This window comes from Syngnathus floridae, chromosome 15, assembly GCF_059516105.1.
Source record: "Syngnathus floridae isolate MCC-2025c chromosome 15, RoL_Sflo_1.0, whole genome shotgun sequence".
Classification (NCBI taxonomy): domain Eukaryota; kingdom Metazoa; phylum Chordata; class Actinopteri; order Syngnathiformes; family Syngnathidae; genus Syngnathus; species Syngnathus floridae.
Genome location: NC_142427.1, coordinates 1,100,061 through 1,117,338, shown reverse-complemented (window position 1 = coordinate 1,117,338; position 17,278 = coordinate 1,100,061). Strand labels below are relative to the sequence as shown.

At 46.0% G+C, this 17,278-nt stretch overlaps 2 long non-coding RNA genes across 2 annotated transcripts in view; both read right to left on the bottom strand.

Annotated features, from left to right (window-relative positions):
* The window catches only part of LOC148385842 (uncharacterized), a 41,537-nt gene that overhangs the window by 2,302 nt on the left and 21,957 nt on the right, over positions 1-17,278 (bottom strand). The gene's annotated exons all lie outside the window — the stretch shown is intronic.
* Positions 11,568-16,687, bottom strand: LOC148385845 (uncharacterized). Its single transcript, XR_015863066.1, has 3 exons — positions 16,221-16,687; positions 14,351-16,149; positions 11,568-12,062 (listed from the first exon to the last, which is right to left on the bottom strand). It is a non-coding gene; the product is annotated as an uncharacterized LOC148385845 (long non-coding RNA).

Below are 17,278 nucleotides of genomic sequence, written 5' to 3'. Positions count from 1 at the left end.
CGTTGACCCCACTTCCAGGGTAGTTTAGGCCCGCCCTTTGGGAATCCCTCAGGGCAGCGATCTGCTGCTCGGCAGCCTGAGTCTGCAGCTGAAGGCGGTGGACGTGGCCGGCCCCAGGGCTTCATCCAAAACACTAACCGCTCTGTCTTTCAGCTTGATCTCATCCGTCTGGATGTACAAACGGGGAGCGCTCAGGCAGGCGGGCAAACTCATTTTCCAGAATTGTGACAAAAACAAAGAGAGCAACCGGCCAATTTTTTTTCTTGAATCGACTAGAACACCTTTGCTGTGACAAAAGCGAAGCGAGCAACCGGACATTTTCTTCTTGTGAAATAGAATAGAATAGAATGCCTTAGGTGTCATTGCACTGCAGGTATACAACGAAATTGGGAACATAGCCAAGCACCGCGCATCTGATCAGTCCTACCAGTCGGCGGATCTCCCTCTCGCAGTCTCTCTTGGTTCGGCTCAGCTCCTTCCGATGCTGGTGATGAGCCGATCGGAGCTCGGCCGCTCGGGACTGCCAGGCCTGCCGGGCCGCTGCCAGGGCTTCTTCCGCGCTCCTGGTGGAGGCGACACCGCTCGGTCTCCCGACACCGCCGCGTCTCCTCCACCTCCGCCAGCAAAGCGCCCCCCCTCCTCACCTGAGCAGACATTGCGCCACACCGGGCCGTTGAGACCGCAACGGAGCGCCGCGACGCTTACTGGGGACAAGCTACACAATACGGTAGCGGCCGCATCGAAGCCCGACGTGGCGTGCGGATAGTCAGACACGGATAGAGCGGATCACCTTGTCCATGGAGCCGTCCCTCAGGCTGAGGACCAAGGCATTCAGTCGCTGGATCTCTCCATCTTTGATTTTGATCACTCTCATCAGCTCCATTTCATGCTGCCGCAGTAATGTCTCCCTGGTAATGGCTAACTCTTTCTGCTTCTCCTCATGGAGTTTGCTTTTGAGTTCCGTCATGGCGGCGGTGGCACGGTGGTGCTCCGCCCGCAGGTCCTGACTTCTCTCTCTCTCCAGACAGCTGACCTGACATGACTTAGACTTAGACTTAGACAAACTTTATTGTCATCTTGTCTGCACATGGTGCATACAAAACGAAATTCCGTTGCATACGTCTTACAACAAAGTAGTGATATTGCAGTTGAATAGAAGTAACATATCCTATGAAAATATATATATATACATATACTATATATATATATATATATATATTAAAAATAAGTATAAAGTGCAGCAGTGATAATTATGCAATAGTGCAAGTAGGCAAAACAGTATTCAAGAGTGTGCAGAGGAATGCTAAACCATGTATTAAACTTCTATTTAAAGGGTTTATACAAGTTCAGTAAAGTTGGTAGTGCGAGATAGTGCAAGATAGAGGTCCGTAGTGTCATAAAGTACAGTTCTGTGAATGTGTGATGCAGAGTTCAGTTTAGAGCTCAACAGTTCTAGTGTTCAACAGTCTGATGACAGCAGGGAAAAAGCTGTTGCAGAACCTGGTGGACCTGCAGCGGATGCTGCAAACCTCTTCCCAGAGGGCAGCAGGGAGAACAGTCCATGGTGGGGGTGTGATGGGTCATTGATGATGTTACGGGCACGGGACATGCAGCGCTGAGATGAAATGTCCTGAATGGAGGGAAGAGGAGCCCCTATGATCCTCTCTGCTGTCCTCACCACTCTCCTCACGTTCTTCCAATCGGAGGCGGTGCAGCCTCCACACCACACAGAGAGACAGCTTGTCAGAATGCTCTCTATGGTGCTCCTGTAGAACGTCCTCATGATGGGTGGGGGCAGGTGGGCTCTCCTCATCCTCCGCTGTAAGTACAAGCGCTTCTGTGCCCTCTTGACCAGTGCCGTAGTGTTCATAGTCCAGGTGAGGTCTTCTGTGATGTGGACCCCCAGGAATTTGGTGGTGCTGACCACCTCCACAGCTGAGCTGTTGATGATCAGTGGAGCGTGGTGAGGCTGTTTTTTCCTGAAGTCGACGATGATCTCCTTCATCTTCTCCTCATTCAGGATCAGGCTGTTTTCTCTGCACCAGCCCACCAGCTGCTCCACCTCCTCTCTGTAGTCCAGGTCGTTGTTGTCTCTGATGAGCCCCACCACCGTTGTGTCGTCTGCTGACTTCACGATGTGATTGGTGGTGAACCTGAGGACGCAGTCGTGTGTCATCAGGGTGAACAGCAGGGGGCTCAGGACGCAGCCCTGAAGGGAGCCTGTGCTGAGGGTGATGACATCAGAGGTGTTCTGTCCGACCCGGACTGACTGAGGTCTGTTGCTGAGGAAGTCTAGCAGCCAGTTGCGAAGGGGGGTGTTGAAGCCCAGGTGTTCCAATTTTCCTACCAGATGCTGTGGGATGATGGTGTCAAACGCTGAGCTGAAGTCCAGGAACAGCCTCCGCACATGGGTGTTCTTCTCCTCCAGGTGAGCCAGGCTCAGGTGAAGAACGGAGGAGATGGCGTCCTGAGTGGAGCGGTTTTGCCGGTCGGCAAACTGGAACGGGTCAAATAATAGGGGGAGTCTGGAAACGATGTGACCTTTAAGCAGCCTTTCGAAGCACTTCATCATAACCGGAGTCAGTGCAACAGGCCGGTAATCATTAAATGAGGTGATTTGAGGTTTCTTCGGCACCGGAATGATGGAGGCAGTCTTAAAGCACGCCGGCACTGTGGCTTGGCCCAGCGAGGTGTTAAAAATGTCTGTGATGACCCCAGCCAGATGACTTGCACATTCCCTGAACACACGCCCAGGAATGTTGTCGGGGCCAGGGGCCTTACAGGGGTTGACTCTCCTCAGGGTCTTCAACACATCGGCGGAGTCAAGGCAGAGTACCTCCTCTTCCTGATGGGGGACAGTTTTAACTGCTGGAGTGCCGTTTAGTGCCTCGAACCTCCCAAAGAAGTTATTTAGACCATTTAGAAAGTCAGCATCAACTACACCCACCGGGGGGGGGGAGAGTGAGTTGTAGTCTGTAATCGCCCGTATGCCTTGCCACATACTCCTGATGTTTTTGACGTCGTGGAAACGATCCTGAAATTTTCGACTGCGGTCTCGCTTCGCTATCCTGATGGCACGGTTCAAGTTGGCTCTCGCTGTCCTCAGTGTCTCCTTGTCGCCAGACTTGAAGGCAGAGTTCCGCGCTCGTAGCGTTTGACGTACCTCCTCAGTCATCCAGGGTCGTTGGTTGCCCCGGGTGATGATATTCTTAGTGGTGCTGACGTCCTCGGTGCATTTGTTGATGTAGGCTGACACAGTCATGGCACACGCATGTCTAATCTACATCGGGAAAACTGGGAGGGAGGGAGGGAGGCAGGCAGGGAGGCTGGCAGGGAGGCAGGCAGTGTCTGTCTGTTGAGGTTTTCACCTTGTTCTTCTCCTGCTGAAGTTCTAACTGGACGTCCATCAGTTTGGTTCTCAGCTCGTCATTGGCGGCCTGAAGGGCGTCCGTTCGCTCCGCCTTGGCCCGCCCTGCCGGAGCTCGTTTGGACATCTCTTACTCGAGTCTCGCCCGGTCGTCAGTCAGAGATCACAACATTTGTACCTGGAGAGCACAAACGCAGCGCTGTTTTCCACTGGCTTCGAACTCAACTTCAATCGGTACCGTAACTTACAACATCATAAACATAGAACTAGCTTGACTTATTCATTGAATAAATGCATTTGGTTCTTCAAAACTGCATCACGCAACATAGCGTGACCGAGACGGCCGTTATCCACCTGCGTGAAGTTATTTGGTGAAATGAATGAGATGTTTAAGACACCATCGTTCTGTCTCTATGTAGATGAAGGGAAATAATCGATTGCTGAAGGTCCAAAGGTGTTGTGATAAACAAATAAACATATTAGTGATTAGTGACATATTTGTGATAAACATATTAGGCAGGATAATCACATATGTTAACGTGACTGCCCACACTGTATTTATTTATGGTTATTTGTTAAATCGAGTACTGTTAGACATGAAATAGGAAGTGTTTAACATAAATGGAAGACGAAAGGGGTACTCACCATTGTAGCTCCTGCTGGTCAATGATACGAGCCTCTTCTTGCAGTGGAAAACATACAGCCAACAAACACCGTGGAACCTAAAGGAATGAAATTAAACATTAACATTTAGCCTCAACCAACATTCACAGATACAACGCAACGCAAACTACACAAACGTAAATCTTTTTAAACACAATGAGTTGTACTTACCGTGTACGCTCTAGACGGTCCACTTGCAAGCAGAAAATAAAGATATTTCTGTTGATAATCGTCGTGTTTGTATCCGGTGTCTCGCTCAAGGCCATTGCGCCCACAGATTTGAATTTTGGCGAGAGTTCAGCCTATTGACGTCATTTCCGCGGTGTAATACCCGCATATCTGAAACGGCAAAGTTAAGAGTAGAGTTAAATAAAGTTTTTAGTCAACGCAATAATTTACAACCGTTGACCAGTCGAAATAATCGTCGAAATTTGGCGTCTGTGGCTGGAAGCAGACGCCGAGTTCGACATTCCTCCCAAACGCCACACTCCCTCGCTTTTCAGGGCTAAAAAAAAACAGTTGTAATTACCTTGTACGCTCTAGACGGTCAAGTTGCAAGCTGAAAACAAAAATATTTGCCTTGTTAGTCATCGTGTTACTAACCGCTGTGTCTTGTTTGCCAGAATTGCCGCTTTCCTACTTCCTGTTGCAAGCCACGCCCACGGATTATAATTTTGCCGTGAGTTCCGCCTATTGACGTCATGTCCGCGTCACATGACTGCGACGTAATATTATCTAAAACTGTTTGTGCGGTATTGTGTTGTTCTGTGCGGTATTGTTATTCTGTGCGGCGTCGTGTTGTTCTGTGCGGCGTCGTGTTGTTCAGTGCGACGTCGTGTTGTTCAGTGCGGCATGGTGTTGTTCAGTAAGGCATGGTGTTGTTCAATGCGGCATGGTGTTGTTCAGTGCAGGATGGTGTTGTTCAGTGCGGCATGGTGTTGTTCAATGCGGCATGGTGTTGTTCAATGCGGCATGGTGTTGTTCAGTGCGGCATGGTGTTGTTCAGTGCGGCATGGTGTTGTTCAGTGCGGCATGGTGTTGTTCAGTGCAGCATGGTGTTGTTCAGTGCGGAATGGTGTTGTTCAGTGCGGCATGGTGTTGTTCAGTGCGGGATGGTGCTGTTCAGTGCGGCATGGTGTTGTTCAGTGCGGCATGGTGTTGTTCAGTGCGGCATAATGTTGTCCAGTGCGCCATAATGTTGTTCAGTGCGGCATGGTGTTGTTCAGTGCGGGATGGTGTTGTTCAGTGCGGCATGGTGTTGTTCAATGCGGCATGGTGTTGTTCAGAGCGGGATGGTGTTGTTCAGTGCAGGATGGTGTTGTTCAGTGCGGCATGGTGTTGTTCAATGCGTCAGTGCGGCATAATGTTGTTCAGTGCGGCATGGTGTTGTTCAGTGCGGCATGGTGTTGTTCAGTGCGGCATGGTGTTGTTCAGTGCAGGATGGTGTTGTTCAGTGCGGCATGGTGTTGTTCAATGCGGCATGGTGTTGTTCAGTTCGGGATGGTGTTGTTCAGTGCGGGATGGTGTTGTTCAGTGCGGCATGGTGTTGTTCAGTGCGGAATGGTGCTGTTCAGTGCGGCATGGTGTTGTTCAGTGCGGCATGGTGTTGTTCAGTGCAGGATGGTGTTGTTCAATGCGGGATCGTGTTGTTCAGTGCGGCATGGTGTTGTTCAGTGCGGCATGGTGTTGTTCATTGCGGCATAATGTTGTTCAGTGCGGCATGGTGTTGTTCAGTGCGGCATGGTGTTGTTCAGTGCGGCATGGTGTTGTTCAGTGCGGCATGGTGTTGTTCAGTGCGGCATAATGTTGTCCAGTGCGCCATAATGTTGTTCAGTGCGGCATGGTGTTGTTCAGTGCGGGATGGTGTTGTTCAGTGCGGCATGGTGTTGTTCAATGCGGCATGGTGTTGTTCAGTGCGGGATGGTGTTGTTCAGTGCAGGATGGTGTTGTTCAGTGCGGCATGGTGTTGTTCAATGCGGCATGGTGTTGTTCAGTGCGGGATGGTGTTGTTCAGTGCGGCATGGTGTTGTTCAGTGCGGCATGGTGTTGTTCAGTGCGGCATGGTGTTGTTCAGTGCGGCATGGTGTTGTTCAGTGCGGCATGGTGTTGTTCAGTGCGGCATGGTGTTGTTCAGTGCGGCATGGTGTTGTTCAGTGCGGAATGGTGTTGTTCAGTGCGGCATGGTGTTGTTCAGTGTGGGATGGTGTTGTTCAATGCGGGATTGTGTTGTTCAGTGCGGGGTGGTGTTGTTCAGTGCAGGATGGTGTTGTTCAGTGCAGGATGGTGTTGTTCAGTGCGGCATGGTGTTGTTCAATGCAGGATCGTGTTGTTCAGTGCAGCATAATGTTGTTCAGTGCAGCATGGAGTTGTTCAGTGCGGCATGGTGTTGTTCAATGCGGCATGGTGTTGTTCAGTGCGGGATGGTGTTGTTCAGTGCGGCATGGTGTTTTTCAGTGCGGCATAATGTTGTTCAGTGCAGCATGGTGTTGTTCAGTGCGGCATGGTGTTGTTCAGTGCGACATAATGTTGTTCAGTGCGGCAAAATTTTGTTCAGTGCGGCATGGTGTTGTTCAGTGCGGCATGGTGTTGTTCAGTGCGGCATAATGTTCAGTGCGGCATAATGTTGTTCAGTGCGGCATGGTGTTGTTCAATGCGGCATGGTGTTGTTCAGTGCGGGATGGTGTTGTTCAGTGCAGGATGGTGTTGTTCAGTGGGCATGGTGTTGTTCAGTGCGGAATGGTGTTGTTCAGTGCGGCATGGTGTTGTTCAGTGCGGCATGGTGTTGTTCAGTGCAGGATGGTGTTGTTCAATGCGGGATGGTGTTGTTCAGTGCGGGATGGTGTTGTTCAGTGCAGGATGGTGTTGTTCAGTGCGGCATGGTGTTGTTCAATGCGGCATGGTGTTGTTCAGTGCAGGATGGTGTTGTTCAGTGCGGCATGGTGTTGTTCAATGCGGCATGGTGTTGTTCAGTGCGGCATGGTGTTGTTCAGTGCGGCATGGTGTTGTTCAGTGCGGCATGGTGTTGTTCAGTGCAGCGTAATGTTGTTCAGTGCGGCATGGTGTTGTTCAGTGCGGAATGGTGTTGTTCAGTGCGGCATGGTGTTGTTCAGTGCGGGATGGTGTTGTTCAGTGCGGCATGGTGTTGTTCAGTGCGGCATGGTGTTGTTCAGTGCGGGATGGTGTTGTTCATTGCGGCATGGTGTTGTTCAGTGCGGCATGGTGTTGTTCAGTGCGGCATGGTGTTGTTCAGTGCGGCATAATGTTGTTCAGTGCGGCATGGTGTTGTTCAGTGCGGCATGGTGTTGTTCAGTGCGGGATGGTGTTGTTCAGTGCAGGATGGTGTTGTTCAGTGCGGCATGGTGTTGTTCAATGCGGGATCGTGTTGTTCAGTGCGGCATGGTGTTGTTCAGTGCGGCATGGTGTTGTTCAGTGCGGCATGGTGTTGTTCAGTGCGGCATGGTGTTGTTCAGTGCGGCATAATGTTGTTCAGTGCGGCATAATGTTGTTCAGTGCGGCATAATGTTGTTCAGTGCGGCATAATGTTGTTCAGTGCGGCATAATGTTGTTCAGTGCGGGATGGTGTTGTTCATTGCGGCATGGTGTTGTTCAGTGCGGCATGGTGTTGTTCAGTGCGGCATGGTGTTGTTCAGTGCGGGATGGTGTTGTTCAGTGCAGGATGGTGTTGTTCAGTGCGGCATGGTGTTGTTCAATGCGGCATGGTGTTGTTCAGTTCGGGATGGTGTTGTTCAGTGCGGCATGGTATTGTTCAGTGCGGCATAATGTTTTTCAGTGCGTAATGGTGTTGTTCAGTGCGGCATGGTGTTGTTCAGTGCAGCATAATGTTGTTCAGTGCGGCATGGTGTTGTTCAGTGCGGAATGGTGTTGTTCAGTGCGGCATGGTGTTGTTCAGTGCGGCATGGTGTTGTTCAGTGCGGCATGGTGTTGTTCAGTGCGGCATGGTGTTGTTCAGTGCAGGATGGTGTTCAATGCGGGATCGTGTTGTTCAGTGCGGCATGGTGTTGTTCAGTGCGGCATGGTGTTGTTCAGTGCGGCATGGTGTTGTTCAGTGCGGCATGGTGTTGTTCATTTCGGCATAATGTTGTTCAGTGCGGCATAATGTTGTTTAGTGCGGCATGGTGTTGTTCAGTGCGGGATGGTGTTGTTCAGTGCGTTATAATGTTGTTCAGTGCAGCATGGTGTTGTTCAGTGCGGCATGGTGTTGTTCAGTGCGGCATGGTGTTGTTCAGTGCGGCACAATGTTGTTCAGTGCGGCATAATGTTGTTCAGTGCGGCATGGTGTTGTTCAGTGCGGGATGGTGTTGTTCAGTGCGGGATGGTGTTGTTCAGTGCGGCATGGTGTTCAACGCGGAATGGTGTTCAATGCGGAATGGTGTTGTTCAGTGCAGGATGGTGTTGTTCAGTGCAGGATGGTGTTGTTCAGTGCGGCATAATGTTGTTCAGTGCGGCATGGTGTTGTTCAGTGCGGCATGGTGTTGTTCAGTGCGGCATGGTGTTGTTCAGTGCGGCATGGTGTTGTTCAGTGCGGCATAATGTTGTTCAGTGCGGCATGGTGTTGTTCAGTGCGGCATGGTGTTGTTCAGTGCGGCATAATGTTCAGTGCGGCATAATGTTGTTCAGTGCGGCATGGTGTTGTTCAGTGCGGGATGGTGTTGTTCAGTGCAGGATGGTGTTGTTCAGTGCGGCATGGTGTTCAGTGCGGGATGGTGTCTTTCAGTGCGGCATGGTGTCGTTCAGTGCGGCATGGTGTCTTTCAGTGCGGCATGGTGTCGTTCAGTGAGGCATGGTGTTGTTCAATGCGGCATGGTGTTATTTAGTGCGGCATGGTGTTGTTCAGTGCGGGATGGTGTTGTTCAGTGTGGCATGGTGTTCAGTGCGGCATGGTGTTGTTCAGTGCGGTATCGTGTTGTTCAGTGCGGTATCGTGTTTCTCAGTGCGGTATCGTGTTGTTCAGTGCAGTATCGTTGTGTTGTTCGTATTGTGTTGTGTTGTTCGTAATGTGTTGTGTTGTTCGTATTGTGTTGTGTTGTTCATATTGTGTTGTTCGTATTGTGTTGTGTTGTTCATATTGTGTTGTTCATATTGTGTTGAGTTGTTCGTATTGTGTTGTGTTGTTCGTATTGTGTTGCCTTTAACACTTAGCCTCTAACACTTAGCCTCTAACACTTAGCCTCTAGCATCTAGAAGGTAAATAAATAGGAAGGAAGGACTCACCGGTGACGTCTTCGCCCACGTCCAAGCGTTGTACTTTGTATTTTCATCCTTCTGACAGTGGAAAACATAGCCAACAAACACCGTGGAACCTAAACGAATGAAAGAAAACTATCATTTGGCCACAACCAACATTCACAGATACAACACAATGTGATGTGCGGGGTTGAGGTTAAAGGTTGAGTGAAGGGCCCTCGTTTTAAACTACTTTTTTGAAAAGGATTGGGAACAAGTAAGACGTATTTAATTTATTTAATGGGAAGTAGTAAGAGCTATTGAATTTAATCTATGTATTATATTCTATTGTATTGTATTCTGTTGTATTCTTTTGGATTGTATTCCCACTAACCCCACTAAAACTTCAGCCCACAAAAACTCGCCTCTGGCGCCTAGCCTCTGGCACTTAGCCTCTAACACTTAGCCTTTAACACTTAGCCTTTAACACTTAGCCTTTAACACTTAGCCTAGAAGGTGAATAAATAGGGTTAAAGGTTGAGTGAAGGGACCTCGTTTTAAACTACTTTTTTGAAAAGGAGTGGGAACAAGTAAGACGTATTTAATTTATTTAATGGGAAGTAGTAAGACTTATTAAATTTATTTAATCTACTTTTCTTCCCAGGCAAAATTTGATGTGCTGCAATTCCAAATTTCCAAAGTGAATGAAGGAATGAAGTCCTTTAAATTATGATTTTGTATAAATACTAGGCATTAACACAAAATCGACGGCACAAAATGGGCAGACTTTACTTGTTTGAAAAGGACTGGTTACAAGACAGACTTTTTTAATTTATTTAATGGGAAGAAGACTTATTTAGTTTAATTGATCTATTTTTGTTCCCTGGCAAAATTCGATTTGCTGCAATTCCAAATTTCCAAAGTGAATGAAGGAAAGAAGTCGTTTAAATTATGATTTTGTTTAAATACTAGGCATAGACACAAAATCTACGGCACAAAATGGGCAGACTTTACTTGTTTGAAGAGGACTGGTTACAAGACAGACTTTTCTGATTTATTTAATGGGAAGAAGACTTATTTAGTTTATTTAATCTATTTTTGTTCCCTGGCAAAATTGGATTTGCTGAAATTGTATTTTGCCAAATCTTGCCTTGAGACCTGATAGGAAGTATTAAACGCTTAGTTAAATCAATACAAGTTGGTAATAAGAGCGAGTAATGTTGGTTGAACCGATGAATGAAGGTTGAAAGCAATTTAAATTATGACTTTGTATAAATACTAGATATTAACAGAACATCTACTGCGCGAAATGGGCAGAGTTTACTTGTTTGAGAAGGAGTGGCTTATTCAAAACTAAGATTTATTTAATCTGTTTGTTCCCAGGCAAAATTGGATGTGATGCAATTCCAAATTTCACCACATGATGGTGCCCAATTTTGACTTCATAGGACATATTAAACACTTAGCTTGTTATTATGTTCAAGGTAATCAGATTTGTTTATTATTCTAATGGCCTCTTCAAAACTATTCTGGATTACTACTTTGGATCTATTCTACATTACTTGGCAACAACATACTCTGTAACAGATTAGGCAGTATAATCATATATGTTAACTTGAGAGTGCCCACACTCAATCTACTTATCGTGATGTGTTAAATCAATTACTGTTAGACATTATTTGTCTGATAATCTACCAAATCTTTGAATTGAAGAATTTGTGATTTAATTAATAGCTTGTTCAGGGTAATCAGACTTGTATATAATTCTAATGGCCTTCTTTTGAAAACTATTCTGAATTACAACTTTGGATCTTATATTACTTTGCAACAATCTACTCGGTGACAGATTAGGCAGTATAATCACATATGTTAACTTCAGTGCCCACACTGTATTTATTTATGGTTATTTGTTAAATCAAGTACTGTTAGACATGAAATAGGAAGTGTTTAACATAAATGTTATGGCTACTCACCATTGTAGCTCGCTCCTGGTCAATGATACGAGCCTCTTCTTGCAGTGGAAAACTTGCAGCCAACAAACACCGTGGAACCTAAAGGAATGAAATTAAACATTAACATTTCGCCTGGACCAACATTCACACGTACAACGCAACGCGGCTATACTTCTGCTATTACAAACGTAAATCTCCTTAAACACAACGAGTGTTACTTACCGTGTACGCTCTAGGCAAAATTGGATGTGATGCAATTCCAAATCTATCTGAAACGGCAGTTAAAAGTAGAGTTACATCAAGTTTTCTTTTTTAATCAACACAATCATTTACAACCGTTGACCAGAAAGAATCGTCGAAATTCGACGTCCCCCACAAACGCCACGCTCACTCGCTTTTCAGGGCAACAAAAGTACTTCTTTTTAAAAACGATGAGTTGTACTTACCGTGTACGCTCTGGACGGTCCAGTTGCAAGCAGAAAATAAAAATATTTCTCTTGTTAGTCGTATGTTACCATCCGCTGTGTCTTTGTCAACATCGCCGCCATTTTCCTACTTCCTGCTGCGAGCCACGCCCACGGATTTAAATTTGGGCGGAAGCTCTTTCCATTGGCGTCGTTTTCGCGTATAGCAAATCCGATTGTTTGGGAAGGGGGCACGGTTAGGGTTAGGGTTAGGGTTAGGTATTTTGAGTTTTACTCGCTAAACCTTCCCCAAAGGGTCCGCCGACCCTGTCGGTTAGATAGAAGGCAACGGAAGGCACGGGCCTACGCATGTCTCACCAGTAAACCTCGCCGTACCAGGTCACATAAAATCTGGATTGGGTACGAAGGACGGCGAAGTGAGACTGCACTTCTGCCAGAACCTCCCCCGAGTAGCTGAGGCGCCACCCAGGTCTTCGGCCAGCAAGATGGAAAAAATGAGAGAAGAAAAAAATGAGAGAAGAAAAAAAAGCAACCTAAAGTCCTACCCTTGGATTACATTATGTCTATTCACTTTGAATCATTGTTTACCTCATATCTTGTTTTTATATTCAACCAACCGCTTTCTTAGCAGTTAGGGGTTAGGGTCCGCTAAAGAGTTCCTCCCCCGAAGGAGAGGAGCAAAGGCACAGTCCTCCTATCCTTACCTGCCACCCATAACCGGCTCCAAAGTATCCTACCCATTGCGGACACGCCAGCCATGTTGGCCCGGACGACGTTGGGGTTGAGAAAGATATTTCTTTTACCTTGAACTTGTGTTTGTGCTTATTGTATGTTTGATTTTGACTGTACTTACCCGATCTGGTCACCTCTGAGGAAAAAAAACCTAATTTAAAGTCCTACCCTTGGATTACCTTTGTCTATTCCCTTTGAACTATTTTTGAACTAATATTTCGTTTTTATATTCAACCAACCATTTTCTTTAGAGGTTAAGGTTAGGGATTAGGGGTTAGGGGTTAGGTTTAGGGATTAGGAGTTAGGTTTAGGGATTAGGGGTTAGTTTCCTCTTTTTAGGGATTAGGGGTTAGGTTTAGGGTTAGGTTTAGGGATTAGGTTTAGGGATCAGGGGTTAGATCTAGGGATTAAGGGTTAGGTTTAGGGATTAGGGGTTAGGTTTAGGCATTAGGGGTTAGGACTAGGTCTATAAGGTTTACTCGCTACACATTCCCCAAAGGGTCCGCCGACCCAGCCGGCCAGACAGAAGGCCGCGGAGGGCACAGGCCGACGCGTGTCCCCCTCAACAAACCCCGCCGCACCGGAGTCGCACAAACTCCGGAACGAAGGACAGCGAAGCGAGACCGCACCTCAACCAGAACCCCCCCCCGGAGCAGCCGAGGCGCCCCCCCCGGGGACTCCAGCCAGCAAGACAAAAAAACAGCGAGACACGAGAGAAGAAAGTCCCACCCCTGGACCACATCACGTCTACCAACCTTGCAGCATTCTTGACCCAATATCTTGTTTCTATACTCAACCAACCACTTTCTTCAAAAGGGGTCCCATTAAGTCGCCCTTATTGTCCTGGGTAATTTGAACGTCATAATTTTGTAGACACGTCATCAGTAGTGGACCTTGGGGTCACAGAGTGTTTCGGCCATTATCACCAGACACCCTCGCCCAAGGGAGGCCCCGCCGGGGTCGATCAAGCCCCGGAGTGTGTCTACATCCTCAATCGAAATCTCAGTAATTGTCTAGTCAACTGTCCAGCTTTACCGCAGACAGCATAAAGGTCAGTCTGTTAGTCCTTTTGTTGTGCTGATTTGTTCAACCGTTAAACATATGTACAAAACCTTTGTATTCCTTTGTATGGCATGCCCCAAGTCTGGTAAAACATAGTTTAGGGCTAACCTGGTATAGTTTTGCTTCGCCCGCTCCCGCATATCTTATCTCAATAAAGTCTAGCATAGCGTAGTCCAGCATAGCCTAGTCTTGACGATTAAACAAGTTTCACCTGTTACTCTCAAAGAATCGGAAGAATCTTCCATATTAACCGGAAGCCAAATTCTTCCCCAATGCCCCTCCCCCGAGTCACAGTCCTACCGCCGAGCACCTCCTCCCAAGAGCCTCAGCGAAGCAACTGACAGCTCTCGTCATAAAATCACGTTCCCACATCTAACTGATAAGCACTAAAAAAATATATCGGCAAACCCTATTGGTACTGTTTAATTGGGTTAGTCGTGCAACATTTAAATGTAAATTGAATTCACAATCTAAATCCAATCACATATTCAGGAATACATTCATCTACATAAATCGCGATTCCCCTAAGTCCCGCCCCCCGGAAACACTCAAACTCCTGTCAATCACTCTAGCGGCTGTTTTTTCTGTAAACCCCCTATCTTCCAAACCCTCACATCGCCCCAATCAACGATCAATATGAAACAAAATTCTCCTAAAACCCCTGGTATTATTAAAGTGTATAACCCGATTCCCTTCATTCGTAAAAGTAATTTATAACATTAATACGATCGTATATTCGTAACCAAATCCCCGTAAGCGTATCGTAGCTAATGTTTTGAGCGTTAGCTGTGTTTCCTTTATTGATATCCGGTCCCATTCATCCGGCAATTTAATATTTTCTCTTTTCGTTCTCTTTTAGCTTAGCATACTCCCGCACATCCTATACCAATAAATTCCAGCATAGCGTAGTACCGCATAACGTAGCTTTAGCAATTAAAAAGAATCGGAAGAATCTTCTACCTTACCTGGAAAGAAGGTCTTCCCCAGTACCCCTCTCCTGAGTCACAGCGCTACCGCCGAACGCCATCCCCCCACGAGCCTCAGCGAATTAACTGACGGCTCTCGTCATCCCATCACGTTCCCACCTCTATCAGACAAGCCCTAAAACATTCGGTAAACCCTATTGGTACCGTTTAATTGGGTTAGTCATGAAACATTTAAATGTAAATTGAATTCATCCTCTAAATCGAATCATATATTTAGAAATACATTCCTCTAACTAAATTGCCATCCCCCTAAGTCCCGCCCCCCGGAAACACTCGTAAACTCCTGTCAATCACTCTGGCGGCTCTTTTTTCCGTAATCACCCTATCTTACAAAACCTCACAACGCCCAAATAAACGATCAATATGCAATAAAATTTTCCTAAATCCCCTGGTATTATTAAAGTGTGTAATCCGATCCCCTTCATTCGTAGAATTAATTTATAACATTACTACGATCGTATATTCGTAACAAAATCCCCGTAAACGTATCGTAGCTAATGTTATGAGCGTTAGCTGTGTTTCCTTTATTGATATCCGGTCCCATTCATCCGGCAATTTAATATTTTCTCTTTTCGTTCTCTTTTAGCTTAGCATACTCTCACATATCCTATGCCAATAAAGGCTAGCATAGCGTAGTACCGTATAATTTAGCTTTAGCGATTAAAAAGGGTTCACCTGTTTTTCTCAAAAAGAATCGGAAGAATCTTCCACAGTACCTGGAAAGAAGGACTTCCCCAGTGCCACTCTCCTGAGTCACAGCGCCACCGCCGAAAGCCAACCCTTCCTTTCTCTTTTCTTTTCTCTCCCACGAGCCTCAGCGAAGCAACTGACGGCTCTCGTCATCCAATCACGTTCCCACATCTAACTGATAAGCACTAAGACATTCGGTAAATCCTATTGGTACCATTTAATTAAGTTAGTCGTGAAACATTTAAGTGTAAATTGAATTCATCATCTAAATCAAATTATATATTTAGAAATACATTCATCTACGTAAATCGCGATCCCCCTAGGTCCCGCCCCCCGGAAGTACTCCTACGCTCCTGTCAATTACTCTGCCGGCTCTTTTTTTCTAATCCCCCTATTTTCCCAAACCTCCCCTCGTCCAAATAAATAATTCACATGGAATAAAATTCTCCTCCACCCCCTGGTATCATTAAAGTGTGTTACCCGATTCCATTAATTCGTAGAATACGATCGTATATTCGTAACGAAATCACTATAAGCGTATCGTGGCTAATGTTATGAGCATTAGCGATGCGGAAGTACCCATAAGCCCCAGCAAAGCCCAATGGCGTCTCCCCTAGCCACTAATAGTACCGAAGCCGTTCCATAATTCATAAGAATTAAATAAATTGTAATTCCACCGCTTGCCACCGTTCCTTTATTTATACCCGGTCCCATTGATCCACCAATTTAATAGCGATCATTGAAATAGTTACCTATTTGGGGCGATATCGTCCTGCGCGTACTGCAGCTAACAAGCATTAGCAACCCCGAAGTACCCATAAGCCTTTGCGAAAAGTCATGGCGGCCCCCTTAATACAATATTATTATTAAACTTGCCCCTCGCAATCACCATAATAAAATCCATTTAGATCAGTATTGTTTACTTGCACCACCCGGTCCCCTCCGTCCGTAAAAAAACACACTCACTCACCTTAATCCGACTTTGCATTCGGAGTCAGTAGCCCCGTATACAACGTAGCTAGTCAATATTAGCCAAACCGGAAGTTTCACACTCCCCATTGCGTCATGGCAACCCTCCGTCAACCATTCTGCAAATCAAAGTATCCGTTAGAACAAACCAGATTAAAATCACGTCTAGAGTTGAAAAACCTTTCCATACCACTTAATAGTGTTTTCCAACGTATTCATTTCTGAATTTAAAGGGTATCATTAATCCCCTAATATTTGCGTCTAGCCGAGCCCTATTCGTACCACCGCGATTTAGTGTGCCAAGGGCGCCCTCAAGCGTCCCATCACGTACTATGTTTTCCTTTTATGTGTTTGAAGAGAAATCCTTCTTTTTTTTATATTTTTTTCTTTTTCTTTTAAAGTTTGCTTAAAATCCAAAATATAATTCGATTATAGTTCCCCCTTTTTTTTGTTTTGCAATTTAATTAAATTTAATCGTAAATTTTTAGATTTGGTAGGATTAAAATTCATTCTGGAATCTCATTGCATTTAGGATCAAAATAAGGTTCAGTTTAGACTAATTTTGTTGAAATTTGGTACAATTTCCTAATTAATTTAGAGTTAAGGGTTAGGGTCAGAGGTCAAGGGTAGAATTAGGGTTTGGGTTAGGTTTCCTTTCTGAATCTGAATTTATGTAAGTTTTGTGAATGGATTAAGTGTTAGGATTTAATGTTAGAGTAGAGTCCAAATAAGAATGAAGATTAGAATTTGGTGTCCGAGTTGGGCACTTTATCTATGTTGTCAGGAAAACCAGCCAACCAGAGTTAGACTCTTTGACTAAATGGAAAGTGTCAGGAGCCCCCGGATGTGACGTACAATGTCATACCTCTGTCAGGGCTAAGTTCCTCATTCACCTTCAGTCCCGGTCCAAACTCCTTTCAGCCGTCTCCCAACACATAAACCTCCCCCACAAGAACTTAAACCCAGGAACAATTATGATATTTTCCCTAATTTCTATATATCGTTTTGGGAGGGCATTCCCTTTAAATTTTCTTAAACGTGTAAACTCTAACCCTAGAATTTCCATTTTAACCCAGATATTCAAGTGTTTTCCGTTTCCGTTGTTGTTAAATTGAGTCCCAGTGGATATTTAGTTTTCAGCCGCTTGACCCATCTCATTTCCGCGTTTTCCCTATCCCTTTGTGTCCAGCCCGCACAGTTTTCCAAAATCCGTATTCTCAAGTTACGTAACCCGTGCAGGCGGAAATG